This window comes from Corythoichthys intestinalis, chromosome 5 (genome assembly GCF_030265065.1).
Source record: "Corythoichthys intestinalis isolate RoL2023-P3 chromosome 5, ASM3026506v1, whole genome shotgun sequence".
Lineage (NCBI taxonomy): Eukaryota > Metazoa > Chordata > Actinopteri > Syngnathiformes > Syngnathidae > Corythoichthys > Corythoichthys intestinalis.
Genome location: NC_080399.1, coordinates 53,350,989 through 53,371,787, shown reverse-complemented (window position 1 = coordinate 53,371,787; position 20,799 = coordinate 53,350,989). Strand labels below are relative to the sequence as shown.

Below are 20,799 nucleotides of genomic sequence, written 5' to 3'. Positions count from 1 at the left end.
AGGCATGATTCGTTCAGCGCGTGTGACGTCAATGGAAGACTTGAAACCTCACTCAGTCATCAAAAAGTTATGGTCAGTTATGAAAATAGTATGTTTTGTATCCACCAGAATTGTGGAGTTCGTGTTTTTCTTTTTGGGTTTAAGTAGTGGGAATTTTTAGGGTTATTGTCACTTCCGGGTTTGGGTTGAACTGTTCTGACGTCACAGACGACCCCCTATTTCACATCTAGGTGATACCTCTTTATTTCGCGGCTGAACTTTCGCGCCCTCACTGCATCGGATTTTGTTTTTTTTTTAATCATGTTATAATAATAAAGTTCTACAAACATTTATGGTCATGTTATTTACAGCTACGTTTGAATGTACACTTACAAACGCGCGCACAAGCACCAACACACATACATTAGAGAATGAACGTATGTTTTATACATTTTACGTGTTATATTAATATTTTATTTACATGTGTCAAACTATTCTTTAATGTTCTAATGTTAACATACTGTATGTATTTATAGGGTTTTATATAAACATCTTTCTATAACACACTCAAAAATGTGTTAAAAATGGGTGGGGTGACACGCCTTTGCGTTTTTTTCACATTGCGCGGTTTGTTCTGGTCCCCATTAATAGTGATGAGTGTGGGATTACTGTACTCATTTGTGGAAGGGTATTTTCAGGTTTATTTTGAATAACAATTGGGATTGTTTTGAGTTTATTTGGAAAAATGTGCTTATTGGTTTTGTTAAATGGATTACCACACATGAAAAAGAATACTTAACCAACCTTATTATTTATCTCGCAAATTTCTATCTTGACAAATTTAACTTTACTAAAGTGAAATCATGGACTCCATTACCTACTGGTGTGACACTTCGTCATTTTTTGAGTCATGCCTTATCAGAGGGCGCAGAGCTTCATTTAGTTTAGTCAGGTGAAGATGGCACACGCTCATGTCTAAGCTGGATTCAAGCTTGGATTTTTGAAAAACTATGAAAACTGTACCGCACACAAACAGGAAAGATTGTCTCAGGAATTTGTTCAAGGATTCAAGGTATTCTATTTTTTGTACTATGCATGCATTTTGAAACGTTGTGAGAAAAAAAAAAAAAAAAAATCAATTGGGGAATGGGAACCGCTACGGCAGGGGTCCCCAAACTACGGCCCGCGGGCCGGATACGGCCCGCAGCCACATTTGGTCCGGCCCCCTGAACAAAAAAAAAAAAAAAAAATTGTTTGAAAAAAAAAAAAAAAAAAAATTTTTTTTTTTTTTTTTTTTTTCCCCCAATAGAGTTATTTATGTCCTGGCTTTTTTCTGTGAAGAACTGAGCAATGGTTATTTGGTTATTATCTATTTAATTAATACAGTATTATTATATTATATTATATTATATTATATTACATGATATTATATTATATTATATTATATTATATTATATTATATTCAGGGGTGCACATAAGTGGTCCGCACATGCGTACTGGACGTAGACAAACGCGCTGGCCCTCAACGGCTTCCATACGCTTTTGCGTACCGATGGCTGACCACTCTTATTTCCGGCGGACACGAGAAAATAACTTCTCAAAATGTCGATGAGGCAGGCCACATTGAATAATTACTTCCGTGTTCCCCCACCCCCGTCAAAAGACAGACAGACGACAGAGACGTCACCGGAGCTACCGAAAAAAAGGACTTTTGCTGAAAAGTGGCTACAGGAGGTACCATGGCTAGAAGCGAATGATGCTCGCACGGAAATGCGGTACAAAATGTGCCGTGAGAATCCCAATGTCGCCGATTAGAGCAACGCATTTTATGTAGGGTCAAAGAATTTCAGCCATCCAAACTTTGAAAAGCACGAAAAAAACAGAGCATGTGGCAATTAAGCAAACTATCGATGTCAAACAGGACCCCACTCGCCCTATGGACATGTGGCGGAATAGGGCGGAATAAAGGTAATGAACAGCGACATGCACTGACAAACGTGTTTTTGCTCGCATTTTACAAAGCTAAACATGCACGTTCAATGAGGTCTTATGAGGAGGACATCCCACTTTTAAAAAGGCTTGGAGTTAATGTGGGAGCCGCATAATGCCCTTTATTTTGAATTGGTGCTTTTATGTTTATTTCTTTACATTTCACTTCAACGTAATGGCAATTTTGTTGTGCCAGTTGATGTTAATCAAGCATTAACTGTTAATATAATTAATCAAAGTTAATTGGCTCTAAGTAAAGCTTGTCATAAATTTATCGCATCAGGTGGGTCGGCTCTCAAGCTCAATGAGGACCAAGTCACATCTCCAGGTCCTCCTCTGAGAACCTGGGCAAAAAAATTATGTGCACCCTTGATTATATTATATTATATAATATTATATGATATGATATGATATATGATATATTATATTATATTAAGGGCTGTCAAAGTTATCGCGTTAACGGGCGGTAATTTTTTTCATTAATCACGTTAAAATATTTGACGCAATTAACGCATATGCCCCGCTCAAACAGATTAAAATGACAGCAGTGTCATGTCCACTTGTTACTTGTGTTTTTTGTCTCCCTCTGCTGGCGCTTGGGTGCGACTGATTTTATGCACCATGAGCATTGTGTAATTCTTGACATCAACAATGGTGAGTTACTAGTTAATTTTTTTGATTGAAAATTTTACCAATTTTATTAAAACGAAAACATTAAGAGGGGTTTTAACATAGATTTTAGTACAAATTATAGAAATTTTATCTTTTAAGAACTACAAGTCTTTCTATCCAGGGATTGCTTTGACAGAATATTAATGTTAATGCCATCTTGTTGATTTATTGTTATAATAAACAAATACAGTACTTATGTACAGTATGTTGAATGTATATATCCGTCTTGTGTCTTATCTTTCCATTCCAACAATAATTTACAGAAAAATAAGGCATATTTTAGAGATGTTTGAATTGCGATTAATTGCGATTAATTTTTAAGCTGTGATTAACTCGCTTAAAAATTTTAATCGTTTGACAGCCCTAATTATATTATATTATATTATACTATATTATATTATATCATTTTTATTTTATTTACTTTGGTTCCGTGAAGAATCCAGAAAGGGTTATTTGATTGTGGCTTTCTGAAAAACAATACATTTTTGCATTTAGGCACTCCTGCAATCGTCACACTTTTTCTGTTACAAACTGACCCCGGCCCCTCATCAGAGAAGAGAAGGGTTATGTGGCCCTCACAGGAAAAAGTTTGGGGACCCCTGCGCTACGGCATTGGCGTCATTCTTCGACATATATATGTAAAATATTGCTCTTTTCACAAAGAATCGAGACAGTTTTACATCCATATCTACAAAGAATTCAGTGACTGAAGCATTTATTCGCAGGAATTTTCTTCTTGGTTTACACACGGAGGCGGCTAATTTTCGTAATTGACTAGCCTCATAGTTGGCAATATTTACGCGAAATAAATGCCACCTGCACATTTTTTTTTTCTTTTAACCAAGAATCTAGACTGTTTTACGTCCATATCTATAAAGAATTCAGGGATTTAAGCATTTATTCTCGAGAATTTTTGCCAGAAAAACTCTGTTTAAGTCAGGCGGCCGCTAGCATTATTCCCTAACAATATATAGTGTATAATGATAATAACGGGCTATTCTATTCTATAATAAGTTGTCATTGTATATAGAATTTATTAATAATCGATTTACATATTATGTATAATTGATTCTGCAAGTATTAAGTTTCTGAAGTTAAATTGAGTGATTTATTAGCTATTGAAAACTTGCAGTAAAAAAAAAGTTGCTATTTTTGTCAAAAACATATATGTTAAATATTGCTATTGATCCTGAAAATACAGGTGATTGTCTCTGCGTTTGGTGATTTTTGTGCATCTAGTGTAAAATCTGCTTTTGTGTTATATAAAAAATAATCGGGATTTTATAAGGGAACGACTTTGAATTTTTTGATGCCGCTGCTCATGGAGACTCATATATGGTTGATTTGGTTTTAAGTCGGTAGCAGCTTTGGTTTTGAAAATATTTGAATTAGAAGTTTTTGAAAATAGGCCCCCTACGAATCTGCCCTGTATCTCGTGTCATGTCAATAAGTTATGAAGTCTATGGTGAAATTTTTGTGCATCGAGTGTAAAATCTGCTCTTGTGTTATACTTATATAAAAAATAATCGGGATTTTATAAGGAAACGACTTTGAATTTTTTGATGCCGCTGCTCATGGAGACTCATATATGGTTAAGTCGGTAACAGCTTTGGTTTTGAAAATATTTGAATTAGAAGTTTTTGAAAATAGGCCCCCTACGAATCTGCCCCGTATCTCGTGTCATGTCAATAAGTTATGAATTCTATGGTGAAATCTATATTTTTGTTTCATGAAAGAAATGGAACTATTTTTTTGTCAATGTCTTCATCTAAAAATAAATAACCCTATAGACATTTTACCAGCTTATGACTCCACCCAGGCATCTTTATTTTTATGTATTTTTCCCTTTCTCCAATTTCTTTTATTTTCAATTTGTATATTGTGATCAATTAACATATATACAGCTAGATGCTGGTAGTGAATGGGGAAGGCAGTTATCCTTTATGTCAGCGCCATTCGTTACACTTAACATTATACTGTCGACAATGGAGCGTCTACTTCAAAAGAGTTATAAAAGGGCTCAATTTTCAAATGGTTTGGTTTGTCATAAATGTCAGACATGCCTTTCTGTAGAATAATTATGAAATATCTTATTTAAAAGCATTGTCAATAAACACATTACTCAGTAGGCATATAATTTTCCATCACTAATTTTGGTAATAATGATGAGGCATCAATATCAGAGACCGATTATCGGCCGGGCTGATCATCGGTGCCGATATTTGGAGATTTGATGGATATCTGTATAGGTTTTTTGTTTTTTGTTTTTTTTTTAATCTGACTGGCCGAAATGGAAAAAAAAAAATCAATTTAAAACTAGGTTATTTCGGCTCAGATGCAGCCACGCCTCTTTTCTCCGGCACTAGTATTCATTCCGTCCTCCAATTAGTTAAATGGTAAATTAAGTTACACTTGTATTGCGCCTTTCCATATTTTTAAGGCCCTCAAAGCGCTTCACACTAAATTCTCATCTACTTACAGGTGACGCAGCACCAGGAGAAACCTGGGGTTTAGCATCTTTCTCAAGGATACTTAGACGAGGTCATCAGGGTGGAGAATCGAACCCACAACATCTGGATTGGGGAACGACTACCCTATTACTGAACAACTTCACCCCTGTTATTAGCAATATCTTTCTATTTGTATGATTCAATAAACATGATTTAGGCATTTCAATGAAGTTCAGTTTTTGCATTATTCCTTTTTTATGCCAATGTTTACACTTTTACTACAAAGTAATATCGGTTCCAAAAATCTGTTATCAGCCCCTCTAACCACTAATAATCTGTATTGGTCCTGAAAAACCCATATCGGTCCATCTCTAATCAATATACCTAATCAAATAAATTGATGGTAAAAGGGATCAACCTACAGATGTTACTGTACTCCCGAACAATTCAATTGAACTTTGTCTTTAAAGTCAGAATAACTTATAATCGTTCCATCACCATTCATTAAATCTTAATCACAGGGCCTATTTCAAACCATTTTTTTAAAAAAAAACAATGTCCAATTTATGCCAGTTACTCTATTGTTTCATAAAATGAATTTTGAGGAAAAAGAAAGTATGAGCAAGTATTTTCCAGAAAAGCATATATATTTTGATGGGAATCTTGTGAACATCAAAATCACATTTCAAAATAAAATTCTAACCCTCCTTCCTTTTTAAACAAGGATCTTGGAATGTGGAGCCTTAAAAAGAATTTGGCTGGGACTGTGAGAATGCCAATCATAGATTCAAATTCAGCAGCTCTGCCTTTTTTATATTCCTTGGCAAGTTGAGGCGTGCCAACGTACTGGCTTTTAATCCTCTTCAAGAACTGAAAAATAATGGACATTTTTGGGAATACATGGAGTGGCAAGGATATATCAATTTTGAAATACCCTCTCCATTAGACAAAATATTGTGCCAAAAAAAATTAAGGTCTCTAGTCAACCATTAACAGAGTGATTTTGTCAAGGCAATTTTTTTGGTCAGAAATATAGTCTACTCTTTTCGGTAAATCCTTGTATATCGTTAAACCCAGGTCCTACTTCACTTCAGTTTTAAGCTATAGAAAACACAGAATTTCTGTTCAGTCAGGCAGTATTTTACAATTTTTCAAATTAAGATGCTTTCGAGAAGCTTAACAATACTGCTTAAAGTTTTTTTTTTTTCCCGACCATCAACTTGTTTTTCAAAAATATAGTAAGTCTGCAAATTAAAATTATCTCATTGACTGCCAGTGAATAGTCTTCCTGTGTTGACTTAACATGTTTGGAAGGACGCAGATCAATTTTTACATTAGTTTACCATACAGAGCATTTACCAAACATCACATTGAAACAATGAAGCAAATTTATATGTATTCATATTGATATTTTCAGAAAACTGTATAGAAATTTTGAGTTTCACCCATAGGTACTCAAACAACAATTCCCGATGGTGCAAAAACGATTTTTTTTTTCACCAACTAATCATTTGGTCAGGTAACAAATACTTGATCCTGAATATGACATAGGCTACAGTGCTTATATATCTAATCCACCCCTCTCCAAAACAAATCAAGTACATAATCACCAATATTTCCTTTAATATAGCACCCATTCCAAGAAAAAAAATATTTACCATAGCCAGACATAAAGATGCCAATAACAATCATGATGCTAATCTTTAACATTTCACCACTGTGTGCAAACGACAGGTGCAGACCTAAAGTAGATTAACAGCTGATTCACCAAAGTATTTATGAAATATCTCAGGATGGGCTTGACAAAACTGCCTCAGTCGAGACTTTTTCTCCTTAGGTAAGAGCTTTGTGTCCAGGTGAATCATGTGAAGCAAAGACCACAGTTCCTGATCAGTGGTTGTCTTTGTAGTGTCAACATAAATCCTGCTGGGAACGTGACAGCCTACAAAATAAAGTTGAAAAAGATGAGGGGTTTTCTACTCTCACAATTCCATGATGTCTGAAATACATTTTTGTAACTTTAAAAAATATATCTACATTTACAGAAATTGTTATTTTCCTGACAAAAACCAATAGTCATGACTGGCGACTGTCAATTACAAGTAGTTTCAAATCATCCTAATCCTTTTCCCATCCCTACAATTAAGTATTTCCAGTATTTTGATCTTTTTACAACGTGCTTGGTTCGCAACATTTCCCATTGAAAACAGGCATTTACCTGTGACATCGGGCTGTTTCTCATGAACCAGGCCAGCGAGCTTGTCGCTCACCACTTTGTGCAAGGCTCCAGGTATCTGTGGTAAAAAGAAAACTCTGATGGCTATTTTCCTGTGCAAAACATTTTGCTCTAACAGTAACTGCCGTTGAAAACTTATCAGTTACCCTTTCCAGGGACATATTTAAACTGAGAGACAAACCATTTTAAAATTGAATTTCAGAATTTTTTTTTGTGTGTGTGTGATATGAAATGCCTTTTTTAATGACTCATGCCATTGTCTGATTGGTGCACTTGCTTAAATGACAACATTCATTGAATTGATGAAGTCTTACAAAATACTGTTTTGCAACAAATTTTAAGCGATGGCCATAGTAAATCACAAACTCAACTGCCTCAAATTATAAATATATACAGTTTCACAAATTCACACAATACCATTAAACCAAACTTGCTACTGGACAATCTACGAAACCTGTTGAGCCAAAGTCATTTTAAAAATTGCATTAGATGTGAATGTTGGCATAATTTCATGACGGTTTCTTAATGTTTGACCTCATCTTGAAACATAATAGAAATCTGTGTCTATTCCTTAGTGAAAATGCATACAATTTACATGTATTCTAATATTTTCATACCTTAAAGATCTCCTTTATGTTGCTGAGCATGAAGGCAACCATTAGATCCTCTCTCTCTTTTGATAGAGCCTTGCTGTTCAGGATGGCTTTGGAAAAAGACCTCTTCACTGCAAGTCTGTTTTCCATCTAGATATTTAACACAACACTCATATAAGGACATTTAATTATGGCTTTTGCCTGAAACTGAATTCCTGTGGTGGGTATTAACGAGTTACATTTACTAATTTACATTTACTTGAGTAACTTTGAGAAAAAATAGTTTTACGGAGCCATACTTTCTTTTATTTGAGTAGATTTGTGAAGAAGAAATGCCACTATTACTCCAGTACACTAGTTGTTACATTTTTACTCTTTTTTTCTACATTTTACCTTTTTCCCAGCGATGCCAACAGTAGCTGCACCCGTTTCACCAATGAGACGTCACAACAATAATCACATGAAACCATTAAACCAATCTCCCAAGCTTGCAGTTTTATGATCACGGCGTGGTGTCTTTAAAGCACTGTAAAAAATTAAGAATTTGACAGAACGCTGCCTTCAGCCTGACTCGAAGGCATGGTTTTTAACCTCTCCCAGTTTTTATTTGGCACCGATTGACCACGGAAAACCGGAGTTATGATCTTATCATAGAACTATTCACTATTCAAACTCGGAACTATTTTATCTACTAGAGGGCATTCATGCTCTTTGGATGAATGATGCTTCACCCTGCAGATTTTTTTTCTCTCGCCAGATTTTTTTTTTTGTATTCCATTGGCTAATGTGGTTATGTAATAGGTTACAGTACAGTGTAAAAATAACTGTCAATATAGATAACTTTGTGATGAGAAAAAAAAATAAAATCAAACATCGTAAGCAGTTACTCACAATGCTACTCATTACATGGGCATTCTTTTCACCAAATACTTTAACTTACACTCTAAGTACATTTTTGGGATGACTACCTTTACTCTTACTTGAGTAATATCATTTTGAAGTAACGCTACTCTTGCTTGAGTAAAAGTTTTGGATACTCTACCCCAGCGGTCTCAAACCGACTCCACAAAGGGCCGCAGTGGGTCCTGGTTTTTGTTCCAACAGATCCAGCACAAACAGTTCAACCAATGAGGTTTCTACTAACATAAGCAGCACCTGATTGCAATCAACTGATTACACTTGTAAGAAACCAGATTGGTGAAAAGGTATTTGTCTCGTTTGGTTGGAATGAAATCCAGTACACCCTGCGGCCCTTTGAGGACCGGTTTGAGACCACTGCTCTACCCACTTCTGCTGAATTCAGACAAAAAAGCACCAGATTTGTTTGATTTCTTTGTCCATGGCCACTCAAAGTTTAATCAATGGTGGCTCTATGTAAATTCAAGAATCCAGTAATGATTGTTGCCTTTACTAGCCGGATCATATAATTTCATTCCCATTGCTGTGAATAAGTATTTGCATTTTTCCTTTTTCTGATTCTTGTAATTATTGAGGTCATTCCAGAATTCACTTCTCTGGTTTCTTGCTACATAGTCTTCAACAACCAGTAATAATCTATCATATGCTTCATTAGCTCATCTTACATATCAAATGCAGGCATGAAAATCTCTCACCTTTCGGCGAAATTCGCCGTTTTTGAAGTAAAAAAGGTTCACCTACGTGAATTGTGTAGATCCGAGAAGAACATTTTTGAGGGGTGGGGGAGGTGGGGTTCGGGAGATTGGCCAGAACATTCTTATTTCAGCAAAACAAAGGAGGGTACACTGTTGAGTCCTATCTCTTCAATGCCAAGCTTGGCTGCACGTTGGCCGTGTTAGAACACCTATAGCGCCGTCACCCAGTGGTAATTTTGGAAGACGACAGGAGACAATCTGGTGGATTGTAAATCCATCTAACTAACTAATGAGGTTTTACTGAAGTTGCTAAGCCTGTCGCGATATGCAATGAGTCCATTTATCGCACTGTAAATTAAAATAAGGGCGGTAATTTTCACGGCTGCATTTTATCGTCGTGTGCGTGCGTGCATACATTTGTGCGTACGTGTTGATGGCCTATGAGACTCCAGTTCTTTACACAGATGTTTATTGGTCATCAACACGCTGTAGAATTAAAGTTCAGACATACAAAATAAAAAAACATCTATATTAAACACTGTAAATGTTAGCATTGCTACAGTGAGAACAACCTTCTTTAACCTGCTATGAAACATTGGCAGTCTTCTTTAATGTAAAAAAAAAAAAAAAAAAAAAAAAAAAAATTACCGACACCACATGCAATGACAAAAAGAGCTTTTTTTGCGAAGTCTAAAGCTTCCTGTTAGCGGTTTAGCGAATGTACTTCCGGTAAACTTTTCAAAATATAAGCGTGTCGTGTTCTTCATATAAATAACGATTTCTGGAGTTAATCTCACATACTTCAGAATTCAGATTCTACACTAAGAGTATCTTTAAAATGACACCCTTTATGAAAAATCGGATTGGCAATGAATAAATATTATACTACTATTATATCAGGGTCCCCCCCAGGATTGATAAATCTAAATTCAAGACTTTTAAGACCTTTTTAAATGCCATTGTAACAGAAAATTTATACTTTTCTCGCACCCATTATTTAGATAATATTTAATCGTATTAAAAAAAATAAAGCACTGAACATCAAATTTAACCTCAATTACTAAGTGTGTTTGACAAAAGAATGCACATTCATTGAAGATACAATTAAAACAAAAAGTTTTGTGCCACAGACCGGCCCTCTTTATGTCATGACCTACCTTATTAAAATATTGTAATAATAATCGTGCTGTCAAGCGATTAATTTTTTAAAATCGCAACTAATCGCATGCTGTCAATAGTAAACTTGCGATTTTTTTAAATGCATAAATTATATATTTCAATTTCTAAATACACCTATTAGCACAGGAGTTCATCAAATTTAAGCCTCATTAGAAACAAGAAAAGAATTTTCCTTTACACTTGCAAGGATGAATCAAATATGAATTTTCCCAAAGTAACTAAATAAACTAAATAACCAAATAACTAATAAAAAGGGAGGCACAGAGGAAGAGCATGTCTACTGACAGTTGTGAGATCAAGGGCTCAAGCGCAGGTTCTGTGTGAAGTTACCATTTTATTTTTGGGGTACTAGCTATAATTTTATCTTATATTAGACTGACTTTTTAAAGAATGAGGAACTTTTTGCAGGTGTTTTGAATTACACATGTGGCAAGTGTGTACAAAACTGAAGCTTTTCATCATATTCATTTTTTTTTGGTTTGTGGTACATGCAAATTGACATACTCAATTTTGTTGGTTTATTCTACCAAAATAAAACAACTTTTACTTGATATTCAAAACTTTGAGGGCGTATTGTATATAGTTTAAATAAATAAAAAAATAATGTAATATATCATTACTTATGAGTGTTTTCATATTATTCATGACATAAAATTACCACAATTAAATGTGAAAGATTGAAAGAATAATTGAACTCACCAAAACGTCTGTCTCCCAATGCACTTATACAGTTCAGACACCTGTGTATTTCAGGGTAGTTCACGCTCATCAGTCTACCTCAGAGTGCAATGTTTTGGGTTAAAATGCCCAACTTATGTTTTGCCTGAGAACATGCATTTCACCCCAATCCTCCGTCTTTGTGCCCAAAAATAGTGCCTGGAGCCTCCATGATGGAAGTTTTAGTGGTGCTCTCATGAAAAATATTTCATTCTGCATGTTCATTTACGGTTTATCGCTGTACTTTTATCCAAACGTGCTCAAAAACAACGATAATGGGTCGCACCAACAGCCAAACGGGTTCACGCTTGTCATGCTGCCTCAACGTGCCCCATTTCGGCCATTAAAACCCAAAATTAAGTTTTTCCAGGACCAAGTCAACAGGATGATATCATGATACTCTTTCCCAGAGGCAGAGCTGGCGCGGCATTGGAGAATGAGAGGGAGCCTGTTGCGGGGTATCGAATTTCAAACTACGGAATGCTAGTAGTGACGGGATCTGTCGTTCACTTGAGTAAACGAATCCATTCCGGTTCGTTCAGTAAAAAGATTCGTTCAAACGAATCGTTCACCCCCCTCTTCTCCCTCTCCGCCAAAATGAATCGTTCGGTTAGTGAACGGGAAGTGACATTGCTTGGTCCCTCCCTCTCTTGCATATTGACCACTCGTCGTAGTTTCAGAAATGAGTGACAGGCGATATCATTCTGCTTTCACAGACAGCCTCGTCTCCCTCCCGCTGCTGCAAAAGCGAGGGAGAACTTCCGCGTCGTCTGTCCTAGTTCTATGGGCTCAAAGTCATGGCTCGTGCTTGCATTTCGATTTAGGACACGGTTAAACATTTTCCTTTTGAGGGGGAAGTGGGGGTTTGGGGTCGGGGGCGCACGGACTTTCTTTAACATGATCTTGCTCACATATACAATGCTGCTGCTACCAGCCAACGCGGCATGCTTGCTGTCACGAAAATGAAAATAAATCGAAAGTTTAATTTCTAAATATGGAACGACCAACACATCATATTTACCTCTCGCTCTGTTGTATTTTTGTTTTTTATTATTAAGATGATCGTATTGAATTTTTGCACTGGTATTAATAAAATAATCCGGTCAGCTCCCCTGTCGTCCCCGCATCTCAGATCGTCAAATGCTGACGAGAAATAATTGTTTGCTCTTTATGATGTCGCCTTTCTACTCTCATTAGTCTGTTAAGAAAAATGTAGACATATTGCGACATCTCCCGTGTCCACGCGCTTTGTTTTTGGGCGCTTGAGTAGCACATGATGGACGGATTGACATAATTTGTCAAACCAACCGACACCCTCTGACACGAAAAAAAAATAAAACACTCGGAAAAAATTGACATGTATATACAGTTTCATTGCAAATCAGTATTATGGTGATCATACTAAATATTCTTTTTTTTTCTGTGCACATATGAGGTAAATATCGCTGCCATGAAGCCTCCATATAGTGACAGTTCTCTGCCCGCTTCACTGCAGTCACGCGACCGCAGCTCAGCTTTTGCTTGCCTCGTAGCTACGCGTGTTTTAAATTACTGTAAATTTGATAGTATATAGTCATAGGTACAGTCCCGAGTCTGTTGAGAAAAGTAGAACACTAAACCATGCTCGCTAGATTTGTGTGGTGTTTTTGTCTGAGCAGCATTTGATAGGCTCCACGTTAACAAATATGTGACAAAGTCATTTCCTTTCATTTTATGACTCGTACACCGCATAGTCATTACTGGAAAGTCAAGTTAGCAGCAAGCTAGGTCAGGAACCGGAGGACCGAATCACTGAACGGGAAGTGACAAAACTCAGTCTTTCCCCCCTGCCTGCACGCTGGCTGCTTATTGGCCACACGTGGAAATGAGTGACAGACGCCTTGATTCTGTTTCCGCTCCCTCCCCTGCCCGCGATGAAGCTGGCGTCTGATTGGTCGTGTGCGATGTCAGAAGACTCTGCCGCTTGCTCAACGCCCTCCCACGCAGCGAACAAGCGCCACCAACTTCATAGAACAAATCAGTGCAGATGGTGATTAGTTCGGTCTCGTTCACTCAAACAATTCGTTCAAAAAGAACGAATCGTTCGCGACCGATACAACACTATCTCCCTCCCGCTGCTGCAAAAGCGAGGGAGAACTTCCGCGTCGTCTGTCCTAGTTCAATGGGATCAAAGTCATGGCTCGTGCTTGCATTTCGATTTAGGACACGGTTAAACATTTTCCTTTTGTAGGGGGTAGTGGGGGTTTGGGGTCGGGGGCGCATGGACTTTCTTTTGCATGATCTTGATCACATATACAATGCTGCTTCTACCAGCCAACGCGGCATGCTTGCTGTCATGAAAATAAAAATAAATCGAAAGTTTAATTTCTAAATATGGAACGACCAACACATCATATTTACCTCTCGCTCTGTTGTATTTTAGTTTTTATGCTCATCACTATTATTTTTGGTCACTATTGTTAAAACTAAAGTGTAAATAGCTAGTTGTCAAATGTTGCTGCTCTGAAATAAAAACAATACTACATTTTGATATTTGACAGTTTAATTGCAAATCAGTATTAAGATGATCGTATTGAATTTTTGCACTGGTATTAACAAATAAAATAAACCGGTCAGCTCCCCTGTCGTCCCCTCATCTCAGATCGTCAAATGCTGACGAGAAATAATTGTTTGCTCTTTACGAAGTTGCCTTTCTACTCTCATTAGTCTGTTAAGAAAAATTTAGACATATTGCGACATCTCCTGTGTCCGCGTGCGTTGTTTTTGGGCGCTTGAGTAGCACATGATGGACGGATGGACATAATTTGTCAAACCAACTAACACCCGACACGCTCTGACACGAAAGAAAATAAAACAGTCGGAAAAAATTGACATGTATATACAGTTTCATTGCAAATCAGTATTATGGTGATCATACTAAATATTCTTTTTTTCTGTGCACATGAGGTAAATATCGCTGCCGTGAAGCCGCCATACAATGACAGTTTTCTCCCCCTGCACTGCTGTCACGCGACCGCAGCTCAGCTTTTGCTTGCCTCGTAGCTACCCGCGAAAGTCTTTACTACTGTAAATTTGATAGGATGTCATTATATGTAGTCCCGAGTCTGTTGAGAAAAGTAGTACACTAAACCATGCTCGCTAGGTTTGTGTGGTGTTTTTGTCTGTTTGAGCAGCATTTGATAGGCTCCACATTAACAAATATGTGACAGTCATTTCCTTTCATTTTTTGACTCGTTCACCGCATTACTGCAAAGTCAAGTTAGCAGCAAGTTAGGTCAGGAACCGGAGCCTCCGGAGGACCGAGTCACTGAACGGGAAGTGACATGACTCAGTCTTGCCCTCCTGCCTGCACGCTGGCTGCTTATTGGCTACACGAGGAAGTGAGTGACAGACGCCCTGATTCTGTTTCGCTCCCTCCCCTGCCCGCGATGAGGCTGGCGTCTGATTGGTCGTGTGCGATGTCAGAAGACGCTGCCGCTTGCTCAACGCCCTCCCACGCAGCGAACAAGCACCAACCTCATAGAACGAATCAGTGCAGATGGTGATTAGTTCGGTCTCGTTCACCCAAACAATTCGTTCAAAAAGAACGAATCGTTCGCGACCGATACAACACTAAATGCTAGAAGGGCCTCAATTTATCGCGCAAAGCGGGGTTTCGTGATGCCGTTAGTAAATAGTTTAACTGAAAGCGTCGTTAAAAATGTGTATTACGACCGGCCCAAACGTCAGGCCGGCCCACCGGGAACTGTCCCGGTTAGCCACTCCGGGCCTGGTATTGTGCGATTGCCTGCTGTTGCGAAGTTGATGCTAACGGCGTGCGCGCACGAGGTGCAGTGCATCGTAAAAATTCTACGCTTCATCTTCGTTATGGATTTAAAAAAAAAACAACAACAAAAAAAACTTTGTCTCAGATATAATTTAGGTTGCACTGAGATGTTCTTGAAAATTAAAACCACGGTGAAAAAATTCCAGACTTACGACAGCTAATTTAATACTTTTAATATCTTTAATAATGGAAAACTAAATTCAATGCCTTTTTAATACTTTTAATGACCCGCGGGTACCCTGTATATATTAGTATACTATATTAATGCTAGATATTTTTTTAAGAATTGTTTTGAATTATGTTGATTATGTGGAAAGGCGAAGTCAGTGTTCTGTATCCGTTTACATTCCATTCTTTTGCACTAGTCAATGCTATGAGCATTTGACCTCATTGTTTATTTTTTATTTATTGTTGTTATTTACGTGTTTATTTGTACTTTAATAAAGAATTGAAGTGTTCCAAAATGTTTTTGTGAATTAATAAGAGTCATCAAAAATGTCATTGCTAAATTCATTTTAAAAAATAAATAAAAAGGGGGGGGGGACAATTATTAGATTAGGCGACTAATCGTAAAAATAGTCGGCTTAATCGGGAGAAAATTAGTCGTTTGGGACAGCCCTAGTTGTACAGTGTACCGAAACATATTTCCTCCACACCCTTCTCGCCTTTTTTACCCCTGACCCATTTTCATGCCTGCAAATGGTAAAATAAGCAGTAAAAGGTAGCCTCTACTCCTGAGGAAAAGCCAACAATCGTACAGATTTGCAACCCTGCAATTGTGATATTTAGTAGTCATCGTTAACAGGGTGGCAAATCCATACTTTGTAAGCCTTTTCTCAGCAGTAGAAGCCAGTTGTTACTGCTGATCAACAAGACAAACTTACATACGTTAAAATAAGAAGAAATCAAATTTAAAAATTGTTTTACACTGACCATATGCATAAGAGTTGCATGAGGTAGAGTGGGAGTTTAGAGAAGACAAAAATTGGCATGTTAGGGCGATACTCCAGACTTTGTATAAAATAAAATAATCCTTTTTCATTTTTAAGATTTGTTCTCAGGACAAGTAATTTTTAAAGAATTGTATGTTTCCCTTTTTAAGGCTTTTATCAGGATTGGTTGCTGCACAATACATAATCATCACCTCTTTGTCCAGTCTTATTTCTTCTACATCACCAGCCACTGCCATGAACGTAAGGATTCGACATAGCTCCTCTCTGCAGTTTGTTGGCAGCAACTTCAAGCACAGCTGCAGTGCTTCAAGTGCTGTGATCAATTTTGCAGTCGCTGGAAATGGGCAAAAGAGTAACAAAGATGAAGATATGTGGGAAGGCAATTGACATCAGTTACGGCTTTTAACCAAATTATTCACTCAATGGTGTTATTGTGCCAATTTAAATCCCTACCTAGCAGTTCAGTTATTGCTGAATATACATTAGTCATTTGCTCAGGAAGTAGTGGAGGTCTATCTGTGTTGCTGTAGTGTCTCACCAACGTCCCATACAGAAGCATCTTACAATGAGCAGTGCCACTCTGAGAGAGGCATTTAATACCTGGAAAGACAGTGAAAGCATTAGTTGCAAATACTCCATCATCAGCGACTTCTCATTTAAGCACTTCCCTGGCATGACGCCATCAGCTCGCTCTTTGCTCTGCTGATCTTGAGGGAACAAGAGAGGCAGCTCACGGCTCAGCTTCACCACTGGTTGGTCAGGGAGGAAATCCAAACAGTCCAGCGCTGCACAAAGCCATACATCATCTCTGCACGGAGTGGTCAAATGAAACAAATATTACATCTTTATCAAGATCCATCTCATTAGTCCTACCTCATTTCATGTTTGATATACGTTAGTAGGAGACAACATACTGAGAGTCCCTGAAGGCCTTCAGGATTTGTCTGTCAAGGTGCTTGCTGCTGTCGATCAGGTCAGGATTGTTGTGAGTCACTATTAGCAATTTAGGGGAGCAGGACGAGATCTGGGTGATGTGAAGCACCCCCTCTAGTAGGGGGAGGTCCACAAGTTTTAATAACCTGAGGAGGGTTTGCTCCTTCCAAACCTCATCTACCTCTGTGGGAAGTACAAAACATATGTAGCATGCAAATTGTATGCAATACACTCACTCTCATCATTGCTTTTAGGATATTTAACATGGTAACATTTTTAACTCCCTCTATCATTGGAACTCAGACACTGTCACTGACTGCCAGCCCTTCAAGTTAAAGGGTAACACGGACAGAAAGACGTTCTTAAAAGATAAATCTTAGTATGAGTTATAATAATTTGATATTAAAACTCTTAATGTTTCCGTTTCAATAAAATTTGTAAAATTTTAAATTAAAAAAAAACCTAGTAGCTCGACATTGTTGTTGACACCGCAGGGTGGTGACATCACATGGCCACGCTGGCGTACTTCACAGTGTCACTTTTTAACTATGTAAGGTAGTGATTCAAATACACCAAAAGGTGTCAATGAAGAGTTTTAATTTAATAAGAGATCAAGCCAATGAGTGTGTTTTGCCTCTTGACTGACGCCGTAAATTCCCGTTTAGTGCGGGTCCATTGTGATTTACGTTCATTTGAGTCTTGTCTTCACAACAAACAAGACTCCTGATCATGGCTCCCAGCATCATAGTTTGTATATTGTGACTAAGTATTGCCACCCAGTGTATTTTATAAGCTAAATGTGTTGCTAAAATGTTTAAATAGAGTTTGACCACAGTCTGAATAAGTTTTAGGTGTATTCTGCATATCTATTTTGATTGTGAATTTGTGAATGCCAGTTCTGTTTGTGAATGCCAGATCTGTTTGAATTGTTGTTTAACTGTGTAAGAAAAATGTCCTCATTAAAACAGATTGAAGCCCTTTTCTTTTTGTGAACATTAGTTTTTGGAGAGATATGAATATTATTTATTGTATTTCATTATATGATACTTATGTTTGTTGTGAAGGAGTTGCCGACGCTTATGCCAATAAACGTGGTCCGAGCTAAGAATCTGATCACCTGTGTCCGCTCTCCTTTCTTCTTCGCCTTACACCCCACTGTGGATTAAAGGAAAACTAATGTGTCAGTCAAGGGACAAAACACACTTAATGGCTTGATCCCTAATTAATTTAAAACTCGCCATTGACACCTTGTGAAATATTTAAATCATACCGTACACAATTAGAGTGACAGTTTTTTTTTTGTTTTTGTTTTTTTGGAAGAGTGACACGTGGAATTCCGGTAGCATCGCCATGTGACGTCACTGCCCTGAGACGTCAACAACAATGGCGACCTACAGGTTGAAATAATTTTACAAATTTCATTGAAACGAAAACATTATCAGGGGTTTTGATATCAAATTATTATAACTCGTACAAAGATTTATCTTTTAAGAAACTACATGTTCTTCTATCCGTGGTTCCCTTTAAAAAAAAAATAAACTGAATAGACATCTATCACCATCAATGACAGTAAACAAATATAATTTATTCTTCTTTGCCAACTTTGATCAGAAAAACGAAATTCTTCCACTACAAATACCTGAAAAACTGAACATGGCACAACCAATTTCCAATGTCTTACCTGACTGTGGTAAAACAGTATGCGTCTGGACTCCTTCAGGACTAAGACTCAAATTTTCCACTCGGGTTTCCAGTGGTGAGCCTACATTGACAGAACTAACTGAGTGAGAAACTTTAGTGGACATCTGGAGGAATTTGACAGGCGTGGGCATCAGAAATTTTGGCCCAGAAGGATATGTGTGCTCGGCCTCTCTGCAAAAGCAAAAACACCAAACAGGTAATAATTCAAGCATTCACACCCATTGGATTTTTAAATTAACTTTGTACCTGTCTGAGGGAGAACTAAAGAGTTTCTGGATACTGTTCACAAGCAAACCTGTCTCCAGGTCTTCAACTAGAGGGGCATGTTCATGAACAAACCTGGAAGGCACAATTATACTCACAGCTTGGGTAAAAAAAAAAAAAAAAAAAACTGAAATGGGGCAAATCAGACTAACCTGTAAAGAGCACTCCTGCTGTCCTGAAATTCAACCTGCTTCTTGTCTTTGCCAAACATTTTAGTTCCTACTGCCTCAAAAACATTGCAGTCCAGTAGAGCTTGGCATACATTCACGATTTTCCCCCGGCTTGCAGTAGCCCCTTACGTTTTCAAGGAAAAGATTTGCTTGATTTTTAGGCGTTTAATTCATTGGCTGCCATTGACTGTGCTAGACGTCAATCAATTTTGACTGGGAGGGCTGCTAGCTTCTCCCAGTCAATGGCACTCAAAAATGAGCATTCACAGTCAGCCCTTCCAGTTTAGATGAATTGGACGTCTATCGCTCTCAATGATAGGAAAAGAGTTAAGATGTGTTGTAGGTGTTGTACAATATGCTTTTAGAAGATATTTCAGTTTTTATTCAATCAACACTGAACTAACTATCCATGTAGTACTATCATACTAGGACACCACTCACCACTAGCAAGACAATTCAGGGCACAAATAGAAAGTTTTTTGAAGCACAATCACACTAGTTGAAAACAGTGTATGAATACCTACATGTGAAAACTATTCTAATAAGCTATCTACATGTTTAGCACATCTTGCGATTCACTAGTACTGCTAGTCGCACAGATGTCAGCCAGTGAACAGTTTGATCACACTTATGACATGCAGTTGCCATATATAAGTGGAGGGCAATTGGGCACTATCGCAAATTGCAAAACAAAGAACAAAACGCTAGTAAGACAATCGTTCTATTGGTGCGCTAAATTGTCTCATAGTGCTGTCAAAGAGCATATTAGTACGTGAATATTTCAGGATTGCCATACACTGCCTAAGCGTGCAGAGGCCTCACCCTCAAAGGCCTTTTCACTGGCAATGTACTCTGCCACAGCGTCCACAGCCTCACAGCCCAGGAAGCAGTCATTGTGGGACAAAAGGTAAATCCGACGACGTCTCACTTTCAAAGAGGACTTGAGGTGGGAAATGAGGCAACTTCCCAAAGAACGAGAATGGGCTGCCTTCACGGTAAACCCTCGAACTAGAAGTACAAGTCATTAACATTCACCACATGTCTCTAAACAGCGTTTGCGCATCACAAGTGAATTAATGAAAAAAAACTAAAAGTTGTCATTGGAAAAAAATAACGACTAAATGAACGAAACGTTTTCATTCATAATATAACATGACTTGATTAACATCCAACATACCTATAGGAGGAGTACGTAGTTTCTCGTCAAGATTCAACGCAGCAGCTCTTTCTTTAATTGATGCCATATTTACAATATTTGTGAATATGTCGAAGAAAAACACCTAGTAAATAAACAACAGGTGGCTATGAAGTGGCAATCAGCGCCCCCATTCAAAATCGCTAAGCCTTTATTATGTTACTCAATAAAACCACTAGATGCCGCTAAAGTACAATGCAACGATATTGTAGCTGCTGTAACTACATTTCACGCTCCAACTTTTCCTTTTGGTGCGCAGATTTAATAATTAAAAATAAAAATAATTATTATTTTACCATTGTCAATTTTCTGGACCTTTGTAAAGTAAA

At 37.6% G+C, this 20,799-nt stretch overlaps 1 protein-coding gene and 1 pseudogene across 1 annotated transcript in view; one reads left to right on the top strand and one right to left on the bottom strand.

The window, feature by feature from the left end:
• Positions 1–5,798: 5,798 nt before the first annotated feature.
• LOC130916876 (DEP domain-containing protein 7-like) lies at positions 5,799–20,607 on the bottom strand (annotated as a pseudogene).
• The window catches only part of LOC130916875 (coiled-coil domain-containing protein 73-like), a 41,248-nt gene continuing 40,331 nt past the window's right edge, over positions 19,883–20,799 (top strand). Inside the window, exon 1 of the mRNA XM_057837937.1 lies at positions 19,883–20,182. The gene's annotated coding sequence lies outside the window, so the exon portion shown is untranslated. The remainder of the gene's footprint in view (positions 20,183–20,799) is intronic.